Source organism: Neofelis nebulosa, chromosome 6, assembly GCF_028018385.1.
Source record: "Neofelis nebulosa isolate mNeoNeb1 chromosome 6, mNeoNeb1.pri, whole genome shotgun sequence".
In the NCBI taxonomy this organism is placed as follows: domain Eukaryota; kingdom Metazoa; phylum Chordata; class Mammalia; order Carnivora; family Felidae; genus Neofelis; species Neofelis nebulosa.
In genome coordinates this window covers 60564739-60582440 of record NC_080787.1, presented here as the reverse complement: position 1 = coordinate 60582440, position 17702 = coordinate 60564739, and the positions used below count along the sequence as shown (strand labels likewise).

Here is a 17702-nt window from a genome sequence, read left to right as displayed (position 1 = left end):
TGTATTGTTAAATGAGAAATAATAAAAATAAAGCAACAAAACTTTTAGCACAAGAGTCTAGAAAAAAAAAAAGAATCTTATCCGAGGAGAGAAAATAAAAAGATCAAAGATACCTAAAATCAGAATCAATATATTGGTGTAGTAAAATAAGAGATGGTAAAAATGATGGGTTGATTCTTTGGAGAGCAAAATAACTTATAAAATCAACACATAGTTCAATTTTTTAAAAAGGAAAGTTAATTTGTAGGCTTTGAAAATTATTTTAGAGGGCGCCTTGGTGGCCTAGTCGGTTCAGCAACACACTTTGGCTCAGGTCATGATTTCACGGTTCATGAGTTTGAGCCCCACAGGGGGCCCTGTGCTTTCAGTGCAGAGACTGCTTGGGATTCTGTCTCCCTCCCTCTCTCTCTGCCTCTCCCCAGCTTGCACACACTTTCTCACTGTTTCAAAATTAATGAATAACTTAAAAAATTATTTTAGACAATCTCAAAAGGTAAAAGTGTTCTGTTTTTAAAAACATGATTAATTTTTGTCTAATTATGTCTAATAATGAGGTTTATCCTGAATTGCCTTTACAAACAGAATAATTCCCTCAGCACTTCTTATACTCCCTTACTCTGTTCTAGTTTTTCCTTGGTACTTCTCATCTTGTTGGTGAGGATGTGGAGAAAAAGGAACCCTTTTTCACACTATTGATGGGAATGTAAACTGGTGCAGCCACTGTGGAAAACCGTATGGAAATTCCTCAAAAAATTAAAAATATAATTACTATATGATCCAGTAATTCCATAGTGGGTATTTACTCAAAGAAAATGAAAACACTAATTTGAAAAGATATATGCACCTTTATCTTTACTGCAGCATTATTTACAATGACCAAGATAGAGAAGGAACCCAAGTGCCAATTCATAGATGAATGGATCTCTGTCTCTGTCTATCATCTATCTATCTATCTATCTATCTATCTATCATCTATAATGGACTATTACTCAGTCATAAAAAAGAGTGAGTTCTTTCTATTCACAACTGTGTGGATGAACTTAGAGGGTGTAAATCTAAGTGAAATAAGTCACTCTGAGAAAGACAAATATCATGCGATTTCACTCATATGTGGAATTTAAGAAACAAAACAAACAAATACAGAAAAAAAGAGACAAACAAACAAACAGAAACATAGACTCTTAAATACAGAGAACAAACTAATAGCAGAGGGGAGATGGTGGGGGAATGGATGAAATAGGTGAGTGGGGTTAAGAATACACTTATCTCAATGAGCACTGAGAAATGTATACAATTGTTGAATCATTGTATTTTACACCTGAAATATAACACTATATGTTAATTATATTTGAACAAAAATTAAATACTTCTTACCTTGTAGCATACCATAGAATTTGTTTATAATGTTGTTTATCTTCCCTAGCCCTGACTAAAATGTAAGGTCCATGAGAATAGGGATTTTGTCTGGTTATTCACTGGAACAGTTCATGGCATATAGTAGGTGCTAAATAAATATGCTGAATAAACAACGTAACCCATCCTTCACAGCAGCAATAAAAATAAAATAAAATAAAATAAAATGTAAAGAAAAGGATAAAAAACATTTTATCATTTATTCCTTCACAATTTACAAAGAGAGCACAGAAACAAGAAATTAAAATAATTTCTTTAAACATTTCAGAGTTGCAGAGATGGGAGAGAGTTACAGTCTCTAGGTTCCCGATACATTTGTTTTTTCATTGCACATATGGCTTTCTCATCCCCAATCTAAGCAACTGATCTTTAATTTCCATCTCACTGGCACATCAGATTCCAAATTTGTTCACATGAAAGGATAAAAAGTCCAAAGCATTCTGGTGTTACTTTGATAGGGATTGCATTGAATATGTAGATTGCTTTGGGTAGTATTGACATTTTAACAATATTTGTTCTTCCTATCCAGGAGCATGGAATTTTTTTTTCCATTTTTTTGTGTCTTCTTCCATTTCTTTCATAAACTTTCTATAGTTTCAAGTGTATAGATTTTTCGCCTCTTTGGTTAGATTTATTCCCAGGTATTTTATATTTTGTTGTGCAACTGTAAATGGGATCGATTCCTTGATTTCTCTTTCTGTTGCTTCATTGTTGGTGTATAGGAATGCAACCGATTTCTGTGCATTGATTTTATATCCTGCATCTTTGCCGAATTCATGAATCGATTCTAGCAGTTTTTTGGTGGAATCTTTTGGGTTTTCAATATAGAGTATCATGTCATCTGTGAAGAGTGAAAGTTTGACCACCTCCTGGCCGATTTGGACACCAGCATTCTTCAAAGAGCTAGAACAAATAATCCTAAAATTTTTATGAAACCAGAAAAGACCCTGAATATCTAAAGCAATCTTGAAAAAGAAAGCCAAAGCAGGAGGCATCACAATCCCAGACTTCAAGCTATCCTACAAAGCTGTAATCATCAAGACAGTATGGTACTGGCACAAGAACAGACACTCAGGTCAATGGAACAGAATAGAGAACCCAGAAATGGACCCACAAACGTATAGCCAACTAATCTTTGACAAAGCAGGAAAGAATATCCAATGGAATAAAGACAGTCTCTTCAGCAAGTGGTGCTGGGAAAACTAGACAGCGACATGCAGAAGAATGAACTTGGAAAACTTTCTTACACCATACACAAAAATAAGCTCAAAATGGATGAAAGACCTAAACATAAGACAGGAAGCCATCAAAATCCTCGAGGAGAAAACAGGCAAAAACCTCTTTGACCTTGGCCGCAGCAACTTCTTACTCAACACGTCTCCGGAGGCAAGGGAAACAAAAGCAAAAATGAACTACTGGGACCTCATCAAAATAAAAAGCTTCTGCACAGCGAAGGAAACAATCAGCAAAACTAAAAGGCAACCGACAGAATGGGAGAAGATATTTGCAAATGACATATCAGATAAAGGGTTAGTACCCAAAGTCTATAAAGAACTTATTAAACTCAACACTCAAAAACCAAATAATCCAGTGAAGAAATGGGGAAAAGACATGAAGAGACACTTCTCCAAAGAAGACATCCAGATGGCCAACTGACACATGAAAAAATGCTTCAACATCACTCGTCATCAGGGAAATACAAATCAAAACCACAATGAGATACCACCTTACACCTGTCACAATGGCTAACATTAACAACTCAGGCAACAACAGATGTTGGCGAGGATGAGGAGAAAGAGGATCTCTTTTGCACTGTTGGTGGCAATGCAAGTTGGTGCAGCCACCCTGGAAAACGGTATGGAGGTTCCTCAAAAAACTAAAAATAGAACTACCCTATGACCCAGGAATTGCACTACTAGGCATTTATCCAAGGGATACAGGTGTGCTGTTTCAAAGGGACACATGCACCCCATTGTTTATAGCAGCACTATCAACAATAGCCAAAGTATGGAAAGAGCCCAAATGTCCGGTGATGGATGAATGGATAAAGAAGATGTGGTATATATATACAATGCAGTATTACTTGTCAATCAAAAAGAATGAAATCTTGCCATTTGCAAATACGTGGATGGAACTAGATGGTATTATGCTAAGTGAAATTATTCAGTCAGAGAAAGACAAATATCATATGACTTCACCTATATGAGAACTTTAAGAAACAAAACAGATGAACATAAGGGAAGGGAAACAAAAATAATATAAAAACAGGGAGGGGGACAAAACAGAAGAGACTCATAAATATGGAGAACAAACTGAGGGTTACTGGAGGGGGTGTGGGAGGGGGGATGGGCTAAATGGGTAAGGGGCACTAAGGAATCCACTCCTGAAATCATTGTTGCACTATGTGCTAACTAATTTGGATGTAAATTTAAAAAATTAAAAAAAAACCAAATGAACATAAAGGAAGGGAAGAAAAAACAATATAAAAACAGGGAGGGGGACAAAACATAAGAGGCTCTTAAATACAAAGAACAAACTGAGGGCCGCTGGGGGGGTATTGGTGGGGGGATGGGCTAAATCTGTGATGGGCATTAAGGAGGGCACTTGTTGGGGTGAGCACTAGGTATTATATGTAAGTGATGGACCACTAAATTCTACTCCTAAAACCATTATTATGCTATATGTTAACTAACTTGAATTGAAATAAAATTAAAAAAAAGAGAAAAAAGAAAGTCCAAAGCACAGGAAAGTCAATATGCTATAGCAGCATTTCATAGCTACTTAGTAGGAGAACTTCTGATCCCACCCTTGCAGGCATTATTTGTGAGTCAGTCTCTCACTTACAAACCAGAAGAATAACCAGTTAACTCTGGTTCATTCACCGGAGTATTTTACCTTTTAATTACAAAATCTAAAGGACATCAGCATTGTGCCTCACCTTCAGGATGAGGGTGCCATTGGAGAAATCTGCTATTGCTCAGGCCCTTGACCTTCCCCATGGCATTGTGCACATGGCTTTTGTCAGTTCTCAGATCTTTCTGGGAGACTAACGTATGTTTTGGATTTGGTGGATATTTCTTTCTCCTAATTTCACTGAATGTGGAATTCGTGTGTGTGGTTTCTTTATTTTCTATGTGACTTTGTATGCTTTCCAGGAACAGAAGGAGGAGATTCTGATGCAAGTGGTCAACATGTTCATCTCAAATTGTTCATCTCAAAAAACTTTCTGTTCAATTTGTTCAAAAACATGTCTTAGAATTAGCATATTTTCCTAGCTATTTTCTCAGTGATGGAGAAATGATTATGCCTTTGAAACAGTTACATTTAAGAGCTCTGTTAATTTCTGCTTTTATTCACAAAACGTTTTCTTCCAATACAAAATATTTTTTTCTTGATTACTTTTATATAATTTATAATAAACTAACTTTTAATATCTACACTTTCCTCCTGGAGCAAATCAAAAGTACCCCTGCTGGTGACATTTCTGTTGTTTTGATTTCAATACTGTATCTGAAAAATATTGCATTTCTGACCTGAATTAATGGAAACAAAGAAATTTCAGAAAATACATAATGATATGCTATTCCTTAGCAATTTATTTAAGATGCAAAAGAGAATTAACCCTAGAAAGAAAAATCTCATCTTTTTCTTTTTAATTGTAAATAAAAATATCAAGAATTTAACCTGAATCATATAGCCTGCATGTCCCTTAAGGAATACATCAGGGATGGTTATTACAACACAAGACAGGAAATTTAAGAAAATACACCTGGAATTTCCCCCATTTTAACAATCATACTTTCATCAAAATAAAGAATTGACTTCCCACAAAACCCTATCACTTTGGCAAACACAAAAGGATAGCAGCCTGTTATCCTTAAAGGGAAAAAGTGTATTAATTGTCGGATTGCAGACACGTTATCTAACATTTCTGAATCTCTCTTTCGTCATCTATAAAATGAGATTGAGAAGAGTACACCACGTGGTATTGTTGTGATGATTATATAAAACAACAATTTATGTATGTTGCAAAGTACATAGCAGATTTAAAAACCAGCAATTATTATTTTATGGAATGTGGTGAAAAGATCACTTGTCTCCTACCCATAAAAGAAGTGACTGTATGTAGGAGATGCTGTGATGTACTGTACAGATTCTTTCTTGGTGGCTGAAGTGTTCATTCTGCCTGTTGCTGGGACCTTTGATTGTTGACTGATCACAACTAGGCTCAATGACTACTTTATGAGGAGTCCAAAGGCCTGGACCCATTGCTTCAGTGGGGACATCTTTAAAGACCGTCCTGGCTCCAGAGCTCCCACAGGGCGGTTGATTGCTGCCTCTGTTGCAACTGCATTGCCCTTCTCCCTCTGCTCCTTCCTGCTTTGTTCACTCTCTCATCGGTGCTCTGCTTCTAAGAGTGGTTCCCAATAAACTTCCTTTAAGGAAATCTGTCTCCAAGTCTCTGTCCAGAGCACCTAACCCAGGACAGTGTGATTTGCAGAATGCTGAAATCTCTCCCCACTGACCTACCTGAAATGTCAAATACTAATGTGAATCACTCATGCATTCACACCTACTTTCTATTCATTGAGGACCTGCTACATGTCAAGTACTGTGTGTCTTTTTCAGAGTTTTCTGAAATGCGTCTTTTCTAGCTGGAATGAGGCACTGCTCTTAAAAAAGAGCAAAACAGTCTAACCTGTTGGCAGCAGTGAGATTTTCTGATTGTTACCAGTCAGTGTCAGCTAGCAGGAAACTTTCTGTCAGATTTACTAGAAAACATTCACTAAGTAAAAGAGGTATACATTGGATTTATGTTGAGAAAAATAATGTAGCAGCATGAATAAATTATGAAAATATGCCATTATAACACAGGCGGTACATTAGAATAACAGATGCAAACTTGTTTTGTGAATTATGAGGTTATTCTCAAGTTATGTATGATTTTATTCTCAAGCTGTTCATTGCATCTTTTCTCCTATTTCATTTAATTTGAAAGCATGTTTTTCTAAATGGAGACTGGTTTATGCTCTAAAATTAGAGGCAGCAGGGTGAAATGAAAAAGAGCATAGGTTTTAGTGTAAAAGGATTTGGACTGAATTTCTTTGCCACTTTATGACTGTGACCTTGGGGAAATCATCATACTCTTTGAGCCTAGACTTCCTTGTAAGTTAAATGAGGATACTAATATCTATGCCATAGAAATTTTAAGATAATTAAATGAGTCAATACATGTAAAAAGCACCCTGTCACTTAAAAAAGAACTCAATTAATAATAGTAATTACTGTTATTACTATAGTACCTCTGTTCATACAAGATGCTCATCATTTGGCAAACCTCACTATACAATTTATGCATCACTAATACATGGGAATTCATGATTTCCTAAAGTGAGCATTTAATCTGAGAGGCCATATAAGAGAAAACTCTCATCTAGACCAACGAATTCAAATTTTGGAGGATTAGATGAGTTGATGTGTGTATACACATACATATATACACATATATATGCATTTTAAATTGCAAAACATATGATAGAAATCAGCTTTTTATGGTTGTTAATGAGCACATCTCTTAAATAAAACGTTATTAATCACATAAGCACTAGGATGCTTGTTGAACTACAAAACATTTGTTCTATTGTTAAAATTATAAGTCTGCTTCAAGCTACAATAGTATGAGCATTGAAATTTTTAGCCATTTATAAGGAAAGTAAATTGCTCTAAAAGAAATATTGTAGTCTGGTTACAGAGAAGTGGAGCTATGGCTGTATCTATATATTGAGTAGTTAAACTTAGCAAAAGTGAAATAGAAAAAATTATTGAGCATATCTTCTACTTAAATAAAGCTTTTAGAGAAATGTAGTTCATATTTTTTTCCTGACCTTTCTTAGTGACTAATACTATCTTTTTAAATGTTCACAACTTATAGAAAAGCTATCTTGAATATACCTAAGTTAGAGCCAGGCCAAATGCTTTGGCATAGATCAAGAATGGGGCTCAGCTTATTTCCAAGGTTCCAGATGAAAAAAAAATAGGTTTCTTTTTATGGGTCTACACCATTTGGGAGTTTTGAAATATTTCTTACAATGCTGTTTCTAGAAAATGTAATTTAGGGGCAGACCTTGATGCACTTTGATAAAAACACTGGAGTCAGATCTGAACTAAAGACTTAGATATGGCTTCATGACAAAGGGACCATCTTGTAATGTATAACAAATGCATTAGTTTTGAGAAACACAGATTTATGTGTCTTTATCTTCTAATACTTTAAAACTCTGCTGTGATTGCGTGTGGCATGGAAAGTAAATGACTTGCTAGTAATCATAAATGAGAATTTTTCATATGACATGGATCACATTTGTAATGGTTCCCAAAGAAGAAAAAATTACTTTATAATTTATGTGCTTATATTGTGATGGCTTTATTTGCCAATCTTAAAGTGATATTACAGTGCCGAAAAGTTTATGGCAAAGCAGCAGCTGTCAGTAGAGAGGATGCTGTCCTCTCTTCTGTGATCTCGGGGACAGGAGGAGTCTTATGGCAGTTGAGGGGGCCTGCAAATGTCAGAGTTCTGGTTATAGGCTAACCTAGCTGGCAAAATGACAGTGAGGCCCTACCACGGGAGTCTCTGGCCCTCAAGGATAATACAGGATTTGTCTGCTAGTGGCAATGGTTTCCTCTGGTGAGATCAGATTTAGCGAGAAGGAAGGTAAATGTGAATCTTGGGGTTCTGTTATAAGAGATCTTTACTAAATTTCTGTGTGCCTTTAGGCAAGTAACTTTAAGTATCGATGACTGCTCTATCAAATGGGAGATTATGTAGTTAAAAAGATTTTGAAACACATAAAGTGCTACATAAACATAAGTTATTACCAGTATAATTTAATTCATTTTTAGTAGCTTTTAAATGTCAAAGATATTTAAATGTTTCATTTGCTTCCTCTAGACTAACACAGTGCCAAGAATACCCTTTCTAAGGTACAGGGCAGAGGAGGGTTCTGTTTGCCTTGTCTGATCCCAGGATCCTTCTTTTTCATGAGCAGTTTACAGAGGTACTGTCAGAAGGGCTATGTGACTAGCTTAAAAGCCGTTTTAACAGAACTTTTCTAAGGAGACAGTATTGGCAGTTATTGGAGAATAACCATAAATTCTATTTTTTTAAAGCATTACTATTTACTCAAATAAGATCTATTTATAGATATAGTAGGGAGGATTGTTTTTTCTCTTATCTCTTGCAAAGACCCATCAATGAAGCTGCATTCAGCTTCACAGATTAATGTTGCCCCATTTCACATGCCCACCTTTTTCCCATCCTAGGAAAATGAGAATAGTAAGGTTCATGAATGAAAGTGTGTTTATTTAAAAGGACTTCTCTTTTCCCTTTGACAAGGCTGCTAGTTATATGAACAAAAAGAAGTGGCAATGCCAACGAAAAGTGAACGAGGGGAAAAATCTAAAAATGTGGCCACAAATTGAAAGAAAGATTTTCCATTATTAGTTCAACATAGAATGATTGGCAAATGTGGCATACATTAATGGCTGCCTAACCATTCTTCAAACTCCTAATTCCTGGCTGGTAGAAGAAAATTCCAATCATAGAAACTGTAAGACGTTCGACTCGCACTTTCCCATCTGCTTGCTGTAAGGGCATGGGCATAGAATATAAGTTGAAATAGGCAGAACTCACTTCATAGAGTTCCTAGGAACTGCACAAATTCAGGTGGCATGAGATTTGGGCTTTGTCTTTTTTTCTTTTGTCTGCATATAATATGTAACAAGATGCCTAGAGGCAGAATGTTTGTAGCCATAAGGACAAAATCCATACCAAAAACAGAGTGAAGTGAATTACCCTCATGGTACCAGTTCTGGACTGTTTGCCTTCTGAATTTCCTAAAAGAGAAAAACAGAACAACAACTACAACAACAACAACAACAGCAGCAACAAAAAGCAAATAAAAGTCTTAATAGACTTAAGCCTTGTTAGGTTCTTTGTTGTCTGAGGTAGAATTTTTCCCCCTAATACAACTAGACTCAATTTATAATAGTGTCTGGGTTACTATTTTCAAAATACCTTCTTTGACCGGCCATTAAAACATTTTGTTTGCTAAGAGATACATACTATGGGGTACCAGTAGTGAGTGAATTTGAAGACGGCCTTGTTTTAGGAAAGGTCAATTCCACTTATTCTCCTGCTTTGATAACCTTTGATGGGTAAGCTCAACCTGACCACTGGACCCTCAGTCTATGTTCAGTGGCTAAAGCTCTGAGCCCTTGTGTAGTGACAGATTCATTGGTTTATTCAAAATATATTCATATATGTTTTAAAAAATATTTTTTTAGAAGAGCCTGGGTGGCTCAGTCGGTTGAGAGTCCAACTTCCCCTCAGGTCATGATCTTGCTGTTCATGGGTTTGAGCCCCGCATCGCGGTCTGTGCTGACAGCTCAGAACCTAGAGCCTGTTTCAGATTCTGTGCCTCCCTCTCTCTCTGACCTTCCCCCCCTCATGCTCTCTCTCTTAAAAAATAACAGTAAATATATATATATATATATATATATATATATATATATATGGTTTGGCACAGCACAACACTAGCTTTATAGAATGAATTTGATGGCATTTCATTTATTTCTATATTTTGTGAATCATTCATATAGAATGGGGATAGTCTGTTTATTGAAAACCTGAAGAAACTTCTCTATAAATATTTCTGAGCCCTACATTATTTGGAGTGAATTCTTTGATAACTTTTCTCATCTTTTTAATTTTTTGGTCTCTTTACATTTCAGCTTTTTCTTGAGGTAATTTAGATATTTTAGATTTTATTTAAAATTTTATTTTAGGGGCACTTGGGTAGCTCAGTTGGTTAAGCATCCAACCCTTGCTTTTGGCTCAGGTCATGTTCTCACAGTCATGAGGTAGAGCCCTGCATTGGGCTCTGGGTTGATCATGGAGCCTGCTTGGAGTTCTCTCTCTTGCCCTTTGCCCCTCCCCACTCAAGCACATGCACACGGGTGCTGTGTGTCTCTGAAATAAAACAATTTAAATTTTATTTTTATTTTTAAAATTTATAATTTAATAAACATACTTCAGGTTCATCATTTGTAAAAAATGATAAATGTGCACAATTAATATAATTTTCACATTGCTTTCCATCATTGTATTTGATTTTTGTGACTTGGTTGTCAAGACTTTGTAAAACTGAGTGTGTTAGAAATTTCATTTGGCTCTTAGAGGTAGATACACAAGATGACACTGGCTTAAACAAAGTTTTCAAAACTCTAACATAAAACAGACACAGTCCAAATTTTATGAGATATGTTCACTATTATCAGAGGCTCTACCTCTTTCAAGATTTCTGTTTTCTTTTTTTTTTTTAACTTTTTTTAATGTTTTATTTTATTTTTGACAGAGAGAGAGAGAGAGACAGAGCATAAGCGGGGGGAGGGGCAGAGAGAGAGGGAGACACAGAATCCGAAGCAGGCTCCAGGCTCTGAGCTGTCAGCACAGAGCTGACGGGGGGGGGGGGGGGGGGGGGGGGGGGGGGGGCTTGAACTCACAGACCGCGAGGTCATGACCCGAGGCGAAGTCAGACGCTTAACGGACTGAACCACCCAGGTGCCCCAAGATTTCTGTTTTCTTTAGTAAGCACATAATTTTCAACCCAAGGGTTCCTTATAACCCAAGTGGTTTCTGGAAATCCAGACTTCACAACTGAGTTCAAGGCAGAAGCAGAAATAAGAGGGAAGGCAAAAAGGGATTCCCCATTCAGTACATTTCCTTTACATGTAATTGACTATTCCTATTTGCAAAGGCAGCTAGGAAATGGTTTTTCAGTAGGACACGTTGCTTAAGTTCTGTTAGTGAAGAAGAAAGGGAAGATGGCAATTCAACAGGCAATTCTCAGTATCTGTCACACTAAATATGGAGAAATTTTGTGTTAGCTTGTTATAAAATCCAAGTTATGGGAAAATCCGCTGGGAAAAATACTCAAAATAATTTATTCTGTTTTTTCAGCTATAAAAAATGAAATTAAGCTTGTCCAAGAGTCATTAAAAAATTTTATTCTGCTAAGCACTGCTAGAACATTCCAGTGAAATTAGAGTGGCAATTGTAGTTTGAACACTAAAATGATCTTACAATAGTCCCTCCTTATCTGTGGTTTTTCTTTCTGCAGTTTCAGTTACCTGTGGTCAACCACTGCTGGAAGCAGATAATTCTTCTGATTTGTGGTCAGAAGGTCACTTGTGATGAGCTCTAGGTATTGTATGTAAATGATGAATCACTGAATCCTACTTCTGAAACCAATACTTCACAGTGTGTGTGTGCATATATATATATATATATATATATATATATATATATATAATAAAAAAAAAAAAAGTTGAAAAAAAAAAAAAAAAAGTCAAATGTTTGACTGAGCCACCCAGGTGCCCCAGTATTGCACAGTATATTGAATAACAGTATATTAAAATATTAATTTGAAAAAAAAAAGGTCAATAGTGGCCTAATATTACATTGCAATGCCTACATCATTCACTTCATTTCATCTCAACACTTAGGCATTTTATCATATCACATCATCACAATAAGAAGAAATACAGTTCAAGAAGATATTTTGAGAAAGAGACCATTTTCACATTTTGTTACAGTACATTGTTATAAATGTACACAGAGTTCAAATTCTCAGTAGACTTTCACAAACACAATTAATCTAAATTAGATGAAGTTTTGTTGAAACTGACCCTATCCTAAGTATATCCTCAAATAGAAGCAGTACACCAAAACATTTTATTCTCAGTGATACGGGGGCTAACTTAAGAGTATCATATCCCTTATATTGATTAAGTAAATGAACTTACCATAATGTTTCTAAGTGGCTTATTTAAAAAATTGCCTGGTACATTTATGTCAAAAATTTTACTATCTGGTAGCACCAGGTACATGTTATAAAAGCACAATTATTTTTTTAATCTTATGATTAAAATTTGTTTGTTGATATAATGAATCTCTTATATTAGCTTTATATAACTTATGATATACCTCCCCCCAAACACGCAAACACACATACACACACACACACACACACACACACACACACACATTCATTTTTGTCACTTAATAGCTGTGCATCCTCAGGGAACCGCTGTCATATTGCTACCATGTTTCTAAAGTAAGTATTATACCTAGCTTTTAAGTTTCTTGCTATAATTAGATAAATTAACACAAAGAACCACCTTCAGAAGGATGTCTGGCATATAGTAAATAGTAATTTTCTTCTATCATGCTAATTATTTATTTTTTTTCAACGTTTTTTATTTATTTTTGGGACAGAGAGAGACAGAGCATGAACGGGGGAGGGGCAGAGAGAGAGGGAGACACAGAATCGGAAACAGGCTCCAGGCTCCGAGCCATCAGCCCAGAGCCTGACGCGGGGCTCGAACTCACGGACCGCAAGATCGTGACCTGGCTGAAGTCGGACGCTTAACCGACTGCGCCACCCAGGCGCCCCTATCATGCTAATTATTAATATAATGATCATCATCATCACAACTATTGACCCATTCATTAACTCACAATAGTATATAGAACACTGTACTTGGGTCTGGTTCCTATTTTGGTTCCCTGCTAACCTGATATACAACATGGGGCAAGTCACTTAAGTTTCTGTGGTCTATTTTCCTTGTCTAGAAGGTGCAACTAGCTGTAAGGATCTAATAGCTGTCCAATAGAGCTTTCTGCAAATGATGCAGTTCTATAACTGCTCTGACCTACATACATCCACTAGCCACATGAGGAACTGAACTTTCTTTTTTTTTTTTTAAAGTAGGCTCCACCCTCGGTGTGGAGTCACAACCCTGAGATCAAAACTTGAGCCCAGATCAAGAGTGGGAGGCTTAACTGACTAAGCCACCCAGGTACCCCAAGGACCTGAATTTTCTACTTAATTTCAATTAATTAATTAACTAATTAATTAATTTTAAGAGTTTCTGTATTTTATTTTGAGAGAGAAAAATAGAGAGAGAGTGTGCGTGAGTGGGGGGGCGGGCAGAGAGAGACAATCCCAAGCAAGCCCCATGCTGTCAGCCTGGAACCCCAAGGGGGGCTTGAACCCATGAACCAAAAGATCATGACAGTGCAGATTTGTAGCATTCTAGGATTCTAAATTTACCCATATTCATCGACAAAATAACAATGTAACTGGAAAAAATATTTTGTTGGTCCATAATATTCATTAATTTCCAGAAGCAGTCTGTCTTCAGGGAACATTTGAGGTGCTATTATTGGCCTGAGATAGCTTACTTCTTTTCACTTACATACATGTTAATTTATTTGTCCCTTATATTTGCATATTTTAATGATGAGTAGCCACTTTTCCTATTAAAGTATGTGTTTGTGGTTTTAATTTACATATTTAAGATTTCTTAATATGTGGTGATCATACTGAAGTTGTCTTACAAAACCCAGAGGAAGAATAAACATATGTTAAAAATGAAAAATATGGGCTAGAATAGAGGGTTTTCCATCCTGGGTGCATATTAGAATCACCTGGGAGGTTTTTTAAAAATCCTCACTCTTTGAATCCTTTTCCCAAAGATTCTGATTCAGTTGGTCTAGAGTGAGGCTATGCACTGGTATGTTTCCAGGTGATTCAAACAGGCAGTCAGGGTGAGACCCACTGGCTAAAACCTTTGGGGAAGAATAACTTGCCATTAATTCTCACAGCATCCCAGGCATTAGTGCCATGTGTTGTTATTCTCATTTCAGAGCCGTATTTATCAAATTTCAGTATGCAAAGAATTCCCTTAGGAGTTTCATTGTGACAGGCACACCAGTGATTCTGATGCAGAAAGAGCTTGGATTACATGTTGAGAAATACTGCTTTAGCGAACACAGAGTTTATACCATCTCATTAGACTTGGGATGAAATATGAAATAAGTAAGAGAAAGAACTTTGACTACTATAAAATGTTATATTCATATGAAGTCTCATATTTGTTAGACTTGGGATTTTTTGTATTTGTTAGATTCTAGGAAATGGATTAGAAATGAATGCAGTGTTAGATGAGATGATGGTGACAGGGCAGGTAGGATGGTGATAGCAGAGACAGCACACTTAATTGAATATGGTCTGGAGGGAGACAGTGGACTCATCTATCTGCCTCCTAGTAATGATGGATGGTGACATCATCCCTTTTCCATCTGTGGCTGTAGAAAGTTAGTCAGGAAGGGAAGGCTTTAGTATATAGTCCATAACAATAAGTTTTTGATTTGGCTTCTTGTTGTATCTTGAAAGGTCTACTAGGGTGCCATGTAAATTGAAATTGGCCTGGTTCTGGTCTCTAGTCTTTGCAGACTTAGACACCTTATTTTGTCTGAAAGTATATACAACCATTGGAGGCTATGTTTGTTAACCAAAGTAACTCAATTGATGTAAACAGATAAGAATGCGGGGCGCCTGGGTGGCGCAGTCGGTTAAGCGTCCGACTTCAGCCAGGTCACGATCTCGCGGTCCGTGAGTTCGAGCCCCGCGTCAGGCTCTGGGCTGATGGCTCGGAGCCTGGAGCCTGTTTCCGATTCTGTGTCTCCCTCTCTCTCTGCCCTCCCCCGTTCATGCTCTGTCTCTCTCTGTCCCAAAAATAAATAAAAAACGTTGAAAAAAAAATTAAAAAAAAAACAAAAACAGATAAGAATGCCAATTTATCAATTCACAATGAGAAATATTGGTACACAAAGTGGAATACTTATGTTTCATTGATTAATGCATTTTATTCCTATAGATCATGTACATAAGTCATGAAAACATAATCTAGGATTGTTTACTAGCCATGAAATAAAAAGAAAGAGAGTATATTAATTGATGTATCATGCCTCCAGACTATAAGGAGACGGAAACATCCATATCACAGCAGACATGGTCTAATAATGGTCCAGAACACCTGCTATCCTATAGCTGGATTTCCTCTCTCCTGGACAGTGTGAGGATGGAATTTGCCAACATTTCCTTCTGTGACTTTCCTTCCATTATGCTTTCATGGCTAAATAAATCACTCTTTTGTAGGTACATTCTTTCTCTAGATATAAGAATGCATTGAATTGGGCTTTAGTCTTGTGTTAGCACTAGCTCCTTGAAGTTGCAAAGAACAGACACTCTCAGATTTCTACAAGAGATAATGAATGAAGGTTTACTATATGATTTCAAGGAAGGAATAATTTTGTAGCTGATACCAATCAACTGTGGAGGAATTGAATGTATTTCATGATACAACAATGATCCCAGTGACCTTGTATTAACCAAGCTGTTTTTTATATTTCTTTTCCATTGTCTCCTGTCCTCTGTGAGTATCTCACAGTCAGCATCCTGAGGGATGTTATGATTTTATCTCATTCCTAAGAGAAAACACTCACATTGGGTGGGGTTCCTAGGTCATCTCTCTCCATAAGCTACTTGTCTTCTCAACGTTCAATTTGTTGATAGCTGCCTTTGTTAGAATGCTGGTCTGTGGTCTCAATATGAAAGACATGGATACTTGTGAACAAGTTCCTGCTTTGTACAGCTTCCTTCACAGGGGCGACTGTAGACTTGTCAGGTTTAGGCCTTCATAGCCTTTGTTCTACATCCCAAGTCTTACAGGGCTAGGGGCGAATGTGTTTTCCCGAAATGCTTCATAACTCTTTTCTTATATATTGATTTTAAAGTTTATGTCTCAGAGAGCAATGTAATTTCCTTTATTTATAAGTTCTTGAGGGAATTTGTCCTCGATACTCCAACAGAGATTAAAATGGACCAACTTATTTTAAACAGAATTTATTGATCAAGCAAGAAAGATGAGATATGAGATCTGATCAAAGTAATCAGGAGGCTAAAAAAGAAGCTGCAAAATAACATTTGTGCAAAATCTAAGACGCTTAATGTAAAATTTTTACAGTCATCTTAAAAGTTATGGTTATTATTTAGATGAATTTTTATATAAAGATAATTTAAAGTCAGGTTTACATATTATAACACAAAATACAAATTACTATGTACAAAATAAGAAAATGTGTAATTTTTTCATTAGAAGAAATGAATGAATATCTATTATGTAGTAAAATGTACTTCCTGTTCTTTGTAAGATATATAAATTTTAAAGAAACCATGCTCTGCATGAATGTAAAATTGTATATATTCTATATTTCATAAATATTAAATGTTGAATCCAAAGTCAAATGCTGTGTGTAGTAATATTCAGTAAATTTTTATAAATGTGTCAATTAAAATTTTAAAGGAAATGAATATTAATATCTTATATTCATTGCCATTTGAATTTTCTCAAATCACTTATTAATTATCCTTCCTACAGATTTAATTTTTATCCAGTATATCTTACAGAACGCATATCATGTTGGACAGAAAAATCTACTTATGTATAAAGTTAGATGATCTCAGGTATTTGTATTTTTGACATTTGCCATCATTATAAAGCAATTCCAAATTCCAGTAATTTATTTCAGTACTAAAAATCTCAGGGGGTAAGTGGAAAAATACGTAAATTTTGAGTTAAACTTAACTTGCTTTGTATTTTACAATACTATCTTGCATACATTCTATGCATAAATGCTTTGTGTTGCTCCGTTATGCAGGTATAAATGTCAATATAAATAAATGCTCAGAGTGTGAATCTAAATCTGGTTTGTCGCACACCCACATTATTGAAGATATGGTGACACTGAAATAAATGATTCTTAAAAATAGGAACAGATGTTTTTCCTACCAGAAAAGGGGGAAAACCCACAAAAACTCTGTCAATGATTTACTCATGATTTCTCTGTTAAGAAAACCTAAAAATGAGAAAGCTATATAACTTATAAAATACCTTTTGCTTTTGTAACATTTTACATATACTCTGCTACATAAGTGGGTAAAGTGTACTATTTTGTGGTCATTCTCCACCATAAAGATAAGAGAAAATCTTTAAGGTGGGAGGTGGGGAAAACCTTGGACCACATATATCTTAATTGCATTTGCGTGAGGAAAATGAGTCTCAGAAAGTCTTCAGTGCCTTGATCAAAGTTACTTATTTTATAATTATTCGTTTTTTTTAATGTTTATTTATTTTTGAGAGACAGAGCATGAGCAGGGCCGAAGCAGAGAGAGAGGGAGACACAGAATCAGAAGCAGGTTCCACCCTCTGAGCTGTCAGCACAGAACCCTACCCGGGGCTCAAACACATGAACTATGAGATCATGACCTGAGCCGAAGTCATACTTAACTGACTGAGCCACCCAGGTGCCCCAGAGTTGCATA

At 36.1% G+C, this 17702-nt stretch overlaps 1 pseudogene; it reads right to left on the bottom strand.

Annotated features, from left to right (window-relative positions):
- Positions 1 to 17702, bottom strand: part of LOC131515416 (uncharacterized) — a 162231-nt pseudogene that overhangs the window by 29627 nt on the left and 114902 nt on the right.